Source organism: Artemia sp. Qi Xiang Cuo, chromosome 6 (assembly GCF_049724085.1).
Source record: "Artemia sp. Qi Xiang Cuo chromosome 6, ASM4972408v1, whole genome shotgun sequence".
In the NCBI taxonomy this organism is placed as follows: Eukaryota; Metazoa; Arthropoda; class Branchiopoda; order Anostraca; family Artemiidae; genus Artemia; species Artemia sp. Qi Xiang Cuo.
Window position 1 is genome coordinate 81219449 of NC_142799.1, and position 12029 is coordinate 81231477.

Consider the following 12029-nt stretch of genomic DNA (forward strand, 5'->3'; position numbering starts at 1 on the left):
TTTTGAGGAGGACACTCCCCCACAACTCTAAGGGAAAGGGTTTTAAGTTATGCCCTGCGGGCATATAAGGTCTTCATAGAAGGCGTTGTCGTAGAAACTTCAAAAAAGGCTCATTCTATTGGAAATTCAAAGGGCTAGTGCCCTTTTTAATAGTCGAAAGTGATTGGAGGGCAACTAGCCCCCCCCCCACGCCCATCATTCCCCCAAACACATCCAATCAAAATATTGATAGAGCCATTCTGTTCAGCGTAGTTGATTTTCAGATAGAAAATATTTTTTTTGAGAAGGACACTCCCCCCATACCCTCAGGGCAATGGTTTTAAGTTATGCCCAGGGGGCATAGAAGGTTTTTATAGAAGGCTTTGTCTTATAAACTTCAAAACAGGCTTATTCGAGTAGAAATGACAGGGATTGTGCCCTTTTTAATTGTCAAAAATGATTGGGGGGAACCTCGCCCCCCCCCCCACGCCCATCATTCCCCCCAACACAACCAATCAAAATTGTGAGGTAACCATTGTGTTCAGCGTAGTTCAGTTCCAGATAGAAAATATGTTTTTGAGGAGCAAAATCCCCCCCACCCCCCCGGGCAAGGGTTTTAAGTTATGCCCTGGGGGCATGCAAGGTTTTTATAGAAGGCTTTGTCATAGAAACTTCAAAAAAGGCTCACTCGATTGAAAATACAAAGGGATAGTGCCCTTTTCAATAGTCGAAAGTGATTGGAGGGCAACTAGCCCCCCCCCCCTCGCCCATCATTCCCCCCAAACACATCCAATCAACATTTTTAGATACCCATTGTGTTCAGCGTTGTTGATTTCCAGATAGAAAATATGTTTTTGAGGAGGACAATCCCCGACAACCCTCAGGGCAAGGGTTTTAAGTTATGCCCTGGGGCATATAAGCTTTTTATAGAACGCGTTGTTGTACAAACTTCAAAAAAGGCTCATTCGATTAAAAATTCAAAGAGCTAGTGCCCTTTTTAATAGTCGAAAGCGATTGGAGGGCAACTAGCCCCCCCCCCACGCCCATCATTCCCCCAAACACATCCAATCAAAATTTTGAAATAGCCTTTTTGTTCAGCGTAATTGATTTCCAGATAGAAAATATGTTTTTGAGGTGGAAACTCCCCCACAACCCTCAGGGCAAGGGTTTTAAGTTATGCAATGGGGGCATATAAGGTTTTTATAGAAGGCGTTGTCATAGGGACTTCAAAAAAGGCTCATTCAATTGGAAATTCAAAGGACTAGTGGCCTTTTTAATAGTCGAAAGTGATTGGAAGGCAACTAGCCCCCCCCCCCCCACGCCCATCATTCCCCCAAACACATCCAATCGAAATTTTGAGATAGCTATTTTGTTCAGCGTAGTTGATTTCCAGATAGAGAATATGTTTTTGAGGAGGACAATCCCCCACAACCCTCAGGGCAAGGGTTTTTAAGTTATGCCCTGGGGGCATATAAGCTTTTTATAGAAGGCTTTGTCGTAGAAACTTCAAAAAAGGCTCATTCGATTGGAAATTCAACGAGATATTACCCTTTTTAGTAGTTGACAGTTTTTAAATGGCACCTAGCCCCCCCCCCCACGCCAATTATTCCCCCAAACACATCCAATAAATTTTTTGATGCAGATATGTTGTTTAGTAGTGATAGTACTCAGGCAAAACTTGTGTTGTCGAGGAGGAAACTCACCCACAGCACTCAGGGCAAGGGTTTTAAGTTATGCCCTGGGGGCATATAAGGTCTTCATAGAAGGCGTTGTCGTAGAAACTTCAAAACAGGCTCATTCTATTGGAAATTAAAGGGCTAGTGGCCTTTTAAATAGTCGAAAATTATTGGAGGGCAACTAGCCCCCCCCCCCACGCCCATTAGCCCCCCAAACACATTCAATCAAAATTTTGAGATAGCCATTTTGTTCAGCGTAGTTGATTTCCAGATAGAAAATATGTTTTTGAGGAGGAAACTAGTAGAGAGGGAGGTGCTACTCGTGACGGGAGTCCATATATGGGCATAGAGTCATTAGGGAGAACACGTGGTTAATGGGGTCAATGACCTAAATAATCAAAGTGTGTCAACAACAACAACATCGACCTTGACATTCGCTGAGAGCGTGCACTTACAACAACAACAACATTGACCTTGGAACACCTGTGCTGTCGACCTCAATTCACCTATCGTGAATCAATAATTCCCCCTAGAAACAACAAATTAATTCCCCTTTCTTGACAGATCAATCAACCAATGACATCATCTGTCAGACTTTAAAAATTTTCTCCTAGAAACGATTCTCCAGGAATAGATCCAAGTCATTAATGTCATTGCCTCGGAAACAACTCTTTTGGTCGAACTCCAAAGGATATTAACAACCAAAGGCCATGGAAACAATTCTCCAAGAAACATCTTAGCGATGAATTATTTTAGCGCGGGAATCAGGTTTCTTATTAATTTGAAATGCATTAGCGCAGAGATGCCAAAAAACAAAAGGAACACGCTGAAATTACGTTTAGGGATTATTTGAGCGAAACTGTTTTAGACAGGCTATGAAACTATTTCGGCGAAACAGTTAGAGACATTTTGAAAGGAGATTTTAGGAAAGGTTTTAGAAGAGAATTTGAGGGTGAAACTCTGTGGTCGTTATAATACACAAGTTCCATTTGAACAGTGTTGTGAGGTCCTCTACCCCAACCCCAAAGGGTTCCGATCCCCCACCCCAACCCCGAAGGAAGCCCCGGTACTCAAAGGTCCCCCAAGCTCCCAAAGAGCTCCAGCCCCCCAAACGCCCTCCTCAGACCCTCCAAGGCCCTCCTCTGGTCCTCAAAGGGCCCCTGGACCCCCACAGGGCACCCCGGATCCCAAAGTCCCTCCCCCGGTCCGCAACGGTACTCCAGGCCAAGACGTACCACGGGGCAGGACTGCGCCACAGAGGGATGTGCTGAAGGGGGCTGCACTACGGGTCGGGGGAAGCGCCGCAGGGATGCACCACAGGAATGTGCATCAGGGATGCGCCACCGGAGTGAGCCGCAGGGATGCGCCGCAGGGCTGCGCCGCAGGGATGCGCCGCAGGGCTGCGCCGCAGGAATGCGCCTCAGGGATGTGCCGCAGGGATGCGCCGCAGGAATGCGCCGCAGGAATGCGCCGCAGGGATGCGCCGCAAAAAGTAAACTAAAAAGTAAAAATTTCGAAATGTTATCCCCCAAACGCCCTCCTCAGACCCCCAAAGGCCCCTCCCCTGGTCCTCAAAGGTCCCCCGGGCTCCCACAGGGCCAACTGGCCCCCAAGGGTCCCCCGGGCCCCCAAAGGCCCACCCCCCGTCCCCAAAGGTTCACTGGGCACCCAAACGACCCCCCAATCCTCACGGGCCCCGGATCCCCAAACGCCCTCCCTGGGCCCCAAAGGCCCTCCCCCGGTCCCCATACATGCACACAAAAACTTACACACACACAAAAACTTACACGCACACACACAAAAAAACTTACACACACACACACGAAAACTTACCCACACACACGAAAACTTACACACACACGCCAAAAATTACACACACACAAAAACTTACACACACACACACACAAACTAAAACATAGAATTGCACACGTAAACTTACATTCACACAAAAAATAACACTAACAAAAAAACTAAAACACACACACACACAAAACTTACACACACACACACACACGAAAACTCACACACACACGCCAAAACTTACACACACACAAAAACTTACACATGAACACAAAAAAAACTCACACACACACGAACACAAATATTACACACACACACACTAAAAATTACACACACACGAAAAAAATAAAACACACAAAAAATTAAACACAAACACAAACACACACACAAACTTATACACACACAAAAAAAAAAAACTTGCACACACAAAAACTTACACACACACACACACACACAAACTTACACACACACACACAAAAAACTTACAACCACACACAAAAGCTTAGATACACAAAAAATTACACACACACACACAAAAACTTAGACCCACACGCAAAAACTTACATGCACACAAAAAATTACATGCACACAAAAACTTACACACACACAAAAACTTACAAACACGCACAAAAACTAACACACACACACACACATGAAAACTTACACACACACGCCAAAACTTACACACACACACACCAAAACTTACACACACACACACACACAAAACTTACACAAACACACACACACAAAAACTTACACAAGCACACGAAAACTTACATGCACACAAAAACTTACATGCACACAAAAACTAACACACACACACACACAAAAATAACACACACACACACACGAAAACTAAAAAACACACCCAAAAACTTACACACACAAAAAAACTCACAAAAAAACACAAACAAACACACAAAAACTTAATACAGTAAACAAAAAAAACTCTAACACACACACAAAACCACTTACACACACACACACACACACACAAAACTTACACACACACACACGAAAAAATCAACACACACGCCACAACTAAAAAACAAACACACACACACAAAACAAAAAGAGAAAAAACACTAATCAACAAGCACACGAACACAAACTAGATCCAACACACTTACACACACACACACACACACAAAACTTAAAAAAACAAGCACACGAACACTCACACACACACGCCAAAACTTACACACACACAAAAACTAACACACACAAACACACACAAAAACTTACACATGAAAACAAAAAGAACTCACACACACACTCACAAAAACTTACACACACACACACACACACAAAAATAACACAAAAACACACGAATAAAAACACACACACTCCAAAACTAACACACACAAAAACTTAAACATGAATACGAAAAAATACACACACACACACATGAAAAAAAAAAAAAAAACGAAAAATCTTACACACACACACACACACACAAACTAAAGAACACAAACACACACAAAAAAAACTTAAACAAGATAGCGAAAAATTACAAGCACACAAAAACTTACACACACACACACACACACAAAACTTACACACACACACACACACACGATCTAACTTACAACCACTCAAAAACATACACACACACAAAAACTTACACACACACACAAATACAAAAACTAACACAAGAAAACAAAAAAACTCACACACACACTAAGAAAAACATGCACACACAAAAACAAACTCAAAAAATACACACACACACACAAAAACAAACACCCACAAGCAAAAAAAAACACACACACCAAAACTTAAAAACACACAAAAAATAACACACACACACACAAAAAAAAAACTTACACACACAAAAACTTAAAAACACACACACACACAAAAAAAAAAAAAAAAACACACACAAAAAATAAATAAATAAAAACTAAAAATATTAGACACACAAAAACTTACACACACACAAAAAAACTTAAACAAACGCGCAAAAACTAACAAGCACACAAGAACATATCTGCACTCAAAAACTTACACACACACACAAACTTATACACACGCACAAAAAATTACACACACACACAAAAACTTACACACACACACACTAAAACTTACACACACACGCCAAAACTTACACACACACACAAAAACTTACACACACACACACACACACAAAAACTTACACATGCACACGAAAACTTACATGCACACAAAAACTTATACACACACACACGAAAACTTACACACACACTACAAAACTTAAACACACAAAAGATTAGACACACAAAAAATTAAACAGACACACACACAAAAACTAAAACCCACAATCAAAAACTTACACACACACACACAAAAACTGAAACACACACAAACTTACACACACAAACACACACAACAACACTTACACCCACACGCAAAAAATAACACAAAAACACACAAAAACTTACACACTTACATGAAAAGATAGGCACACACAAAAAATTACACACACGCACACACACATACACAAACAAAATCCATAATACACACACACACACACGATATAATACGCTAAATAAAGCTCTAATATAAACTAACACGCAAAATAAATCCCACCAACACAAAATTACACACACACACACACACAAAAACTTACACATGCAAACGAAAACTTACATGCACACAAAAACTTACATGCACACAAAAACTTACTCAAACGCGCGAAAAATAACACGCACACACAAAAACTTACACACACACACACGAAAACTTACACACACACACAAAAACAAAAACACAAACAAACACACATACACACACACAAACACACACACACAAACAAAAAAACAAAAAAAATAAAAAAAACAAAAGATCTCCCTAAAAAACAAACACACAAACACAAACACATACAAAAAAACACACAAAAAAAAAAAACTCACAAACGCACAATAACCCACAAAAAATTACACACACAAAAACTAAAAAAAAAACAAAAAAGAATACAACACAACACGCTTACACACACACACACAAAAACTTACACAACAACGAAACCAAAAAATTGAAAACAAACAAATACATGAACACAAAAACTTAAACACAAAAACAAAAAAAGTAAATCAACTCACAAAAAATATCACACACACACACAAAAACTAAAACACAAACTCACACTTACACACACACACACACACACAAAAAAACTCACACACACAAGAAAACTTACACAAACAGAAGTCAAAAATAACACACAAAAAATCTTAGACACACACAAACTTAAACACACACACACACAATAAAACATAAACACACACGCAAAAACTAACATCCCCACGCAAAAACTAAAATTCACACAAAACCATACATTAACACAAAAACTTACAAAAAAACTAAAACTTACACACCCACACAAAAACTTACACACAAACACACAAACACTTACACAAACAAACGAAAACATACGCTCACACACACACGAAAACTTATGCACACAAACACACATACAAACACACAAACATACACACAAAAAACTTACACATGCACACGAAAACTTACATGCACATAAAAACTTACATTCACAAACAAACTTACACACACTCACAAAATCTAACACTCACACACAAAAACTTACACACACACATGAAAACTTACACACACACACTAAAACTTACACACACCCACACACAAAAACTTAAACACACACACAGTAAAACTTACGCACACACACACGAAAACTTACACACACAAGACATCTAATACACACACACAAAAACTTTCAATGTCTATAAATCTATAATTCTAATTCTATATAAATAAATATTAAAAACTCACAATTTAAATATAAATATATAATTAAAACAAAATCACTCTCAAAAACACACACATACACACAAAATTTCACAAATAGACACACACCAAAATCTACACACACACACGCAGAATAATACACACACACACACACACACAAAAACTTTAAAATTATAAATAAATAAATAAATAAACAAAAAAAAATAATTAACAAAAAAACTTAAACACACACACACACACACACACACAAAACTCGAACAAAAAACCACACGACCACATAACACCTGATGCAACAAAAAGCACACACAGAAAAACATACACACACACACACATAAAAAACAAAAAAACTTAAACAAGAACACAAAAAAAACACACACACACACGCAAAAAAACTAAAAAACACACACACACACGCACACAAACTTACACACACACACACGAAAAATTACACACACACACGCCAAAACTTAAACACACAAAAAATAAAACACACATACACACACACACATACAAAAATATATACACACACACACAAACACAAAAATTACAAACACACACAAACACACAAAAAATTACAAACACACAAAAAAAATTAAACACAAACACAAAAGCATAGACACAAAAAAACTTACAAACACACAAAAAAGATTACACAAACATTAACAAAAAAAAAAGCAAACAAAAAATAAAATGACAACAACCACTAAAAAACACACACAAACTTACAAACAAGCAAACTCAAACTAACACAAACACCCAAAAACTTAAACAAACACAAACACAAACACACACAAACAAACAAAAACAAAAACACAAACACACACACACAAACTTAATCATCCACATGAAAAAATACAAGCACACAAAAAATTACACACACACACACACATGAAAACATACACACACACACGTAAAAAAACAATCAAGAAAAAGATAAGAAAAACAAAATCTTACACACACACAAAAAAACTTAAACACACATGCAACAACCTACATAGAAAAAAAAAAATACAGGCAAACAAAACTTAAATGCACACAAAAGCTAGCACACACGCACAAAAACTTACACACACACACAAAAACTTAAACATACACAAACGAAAACTTACACACACACACGAACAAAAACACACACACACGCAAGAACTTACACACACACACAAAAACTTACACACTTACCATATCACAGTTACATTGTCTAAATTTTTCAAATTTCATATTGAATTTCAGTCGTGAAATGTAAGAGTTGGAATATTTCAGTAGTGACTTGTTGTGCTTTACCTTCTCACAGTTACATTCTCTTGATTTTTAGAAGTTCATTTTGAATTTCTGTCATGAAATGCAAGAGTTGGAAAATTGGGGTCTTAGTCCACCAGCGCATAGGGTTAAGATTTACGAGTATAATAGTGTAGTCTCAGCCCACCAAACTGAACGGCAGAAATACCCTGGGTTGGACATGGGGTCTTAGTCCACCAGTTTAACTTGCATAACTTCACTAGGTCAGTAGTTAATTCTCGGCCTCCTCGGATGACTTAAGTACATTCACGTCTTAAGATAAGTTAGGTTGACATATCATGAGGGCTCATTATAAGTTAACCTAACCTTTTCCGGCGAGTATGGTTAGGTTAGGCTAGATTAAGTTAGGTTAGGTTAAGTTAGGTTAGGTTAGCCCATGTACGCTTCACTTAGGTTAGCTTAGGTTAGGTGAGAGACAGGCAAAAAGTTAGGTGTATGATTAGGTTAGGTTAGGTTATAGTAAAGTAGGTTATGTTAAGTTAGGTTATGCTAGGTTATCCTACTTATCCTCGCGTACGTAGGCTAACCTAGCCTAACCTAACTTAACCTAACCTAATTTTTGTGTGTGTGTGTGTGTGTGTAAGTTTTTGTGTGTGTGTGTTATTTGGTTCTTTTTTTTTTAAGTTTTTTATTTTGTGCTGAAAAGCTTGTGTGTGTGTGTATGTTTTTGTGCGTGTATGTTAGTTTTTGTGTGTGTATTTTTTAGAGTTCATGTATTTTCTTTTGTGCATCTAAGATTTTGCATCTTTGTGTCAGTTTTGTGTGTGTGTGTGTAATTGTGTGTGTTTGTAAGATATTGTGTGTGTGTATAATTTTTTTGTGTGTTCATGTTTGTGTGTTTGTGTGTGTGTGTTTGTGTTAGTCTGTGTTGTTTTTTTTTTGTGTGTGTGTTTGTGTGTGTGTGTGTGTAAGTTTGCTTGTGTGTGTGTGTGTGTGTGTTGTGTGTGTGTGTAAGTTTTGTGTGTGTGTGTAAGTTTTCGTGTGTGTGTGTGTGAGTGTTTGTGTGTGTGTGTAAGTTTTTGTGCTGTGTGTGTGTGAGTTTTTTGTGTGTTCATGTGTAAGTTTTTGTGTATGTGTGTGTGTGTGTGTGTAATTTTTTGTGTGTGTGTGAGTTTTGGCTGTGTGTGTGTGTGTTTTGGTGTGTGTGTGTGTGTGTGTGTAAGTTTGTGTGTGTGTGTGTGTGTGTAAGATTTTGTGTGAATGTAAGTTTTTTTGAGCACCTTAGTTTTTGTTTTGATGTGTAAGTTTTTTTTTTTGCGTGTGTGTGTGTATGTTTGTGTGTGTGTGTGTTGTTTAGATTGTGATGTTTCTTGTTTGTGTGTTTGTGTGTGTGTGTGTAAGTTTTCGTGTGTGTGTGTGTAAGTTTTCGTGTGCATGTGTGAGTTTTTGTGTGTGTAAGTCTGTGTGTGTGTGTGTGTAAGTCTTCGTGTGTGTGTGTGTGTGTTTGTGAGTGTGTGTGTGTGTAAGTCTTTGTGCGTGTGTGTGTGAGTTCTTTTGTGTCCATGTGTAAGTTTTTGTGTGTGTGTGTGTGTGTGTAAGTTTTTTCTGTGTGTGTAAGTTCTGGCGTGTGTGTGTGAGTCTTCGTGTGTGTGTGTGTGTTTGTGTGTGTGTGTGTGTGTGTGTGTGTGTGTGTGTGTGTGTGTGTGTGTGTGCATGTAAGTCTTTGTGTGCATGTAAGTTTTCGTGTGCATGTGTAAGTTTTGTGTGTGTGTGTGTGTGTGTGTAGTTTTGTGTGTGTAAGTTTTGGTGTGTGTGTGTGTGTGTGTCGTGTGTGTGTGTGTAAGTGTGTGTGTGTGTGTGTGTGTGTGCAAGTTTTTGTGCGTGTGTGTGTGAGTTTTTTTGTGTTCATGTGTAAGTTTTTGTGTGTGTGTGTGTGTGTGTGTGTGTTTTTTTGTGTGTGTCAGTTTTGGTGTGTGTGTGTGTGTTTTTGTGTGTGTGTGTGTGTGTGTTTGTGTGTGTGTGTGTGTGTGTAAGTTTTTGTGTGCATGTATTCTTTTTTGTTATAGATATTTATCGTGTGCTGGTGATAGTTTTTGTGTGTGTGTGTGTGTGTAAGTTTGTGTGTGTGTGTGTGTGTGTATGTTTGGGTGTGTGTGTGTTTATGTTTTAGTGTGTGTGGTGTGTAAGTTGTGTGCATGTGTGTGTGTGTGTGTAAGTTTTGTGTGTGTGTGTAAGTTTTGTGTGTGTGTGTGTAAGTTTGTGTGTGTGTGTGTAATTTTTTGTGTGCATGTAAGTTTGTGTGTGCATGTAAGTTTTTGCGTGTGGGTCTAAGTTTTTGTGTGTGTGTATGTGTGTAAACAAGAGCCTTTGTCATTTATTGACATTTTATTTGCTATTTATTGGTTAATACCAATATCCTAGAAAGTTGATAAGCATAGAAAGAATAAAATAAGTGACAAAACAAGCCTAAATTGTAATATTTTTTGACAAAAATTGTAATGTTTACAGTAGCCTATTCCCCCCCCCCAATAAAAAACCATCATAAGCCTAGAAATTTGATTTTTCAACTTTCTCATGCTCATGGTGCCCGCGAAAATTATCCTAGGAGTGGTACAAACATCTTACACAAAAAAGACTTCCATTCTGAAATAAGCACTTGAATATAAAAAGGTAGTACCTTTCAATTGGGTCTCAGCGTTTCTCTCCCCCTCCCCGGAAAATTCCCCCAGAGAAAATTTTCTCCCGTGGAAAATTCACCCGAGAAAATTGCCCCCTATATTCCCCCTGGATAATTTTGGATGTTCATTAGAAGGGAAATCAGGGCTGGATATAGAGGGGTAGGGGGCAAGTGCCCTTGGCTGGTCGTCCAGGGGTGGCAAAAGAAGCTTAACTTTAATATTTTTAGGCAAAAATCGGGTACTTATTAATTAAATAAAACACCCAAGAATTGAAGTTAGGTTAATCCTAATGAAATATAACCTTCATATAATGTGTATTTTATATAATTTGGGCTATATATTTGCAAATTAGGGGGGGGGAGGTGAATTATTTGGACAGCGCATCTAACATAACCTGCTCTTGTCGTAAGGGAAATTGAAAGTTCTACTCACCTGTTTAAATCAGAGGCAATGCCATAACGTTACCTATAGTAAAGAGTCAAGAGGGTTTATGACTTAATATTTAATGTCTATTATTTTTTTCTCAGAGGCACTTCATATGGAAGGTCATATAAACTTCAGAGGGGGCTCATTCGATTGAAATTAAAAATTCTAGTGCCCTATTTAAGAGGCAAAGGTGACTGGAGCGTGATAAGCCCCCCCCCCACACACCGCTTTTCTCCAAAAAACAGCCGATCAAAATTTTGAGGGTAACCATTTTCTTAAAAATAGTCCAAAGGTCAAATAACCAGTCTTCAGGTTTTGACAACCCCCCTTCCAGCTCCCTGGGGCAAGGGCTGTAGGTTGTGTAAGTTACCCATCGTTAAGATATAAGGTTTTTATGGGAAGGGTTTTTAAGATTTAGCCTGATTTTCAACAAGTTGCTACTGAATGATTTATTACCGACTACAGGGGTTTTGGA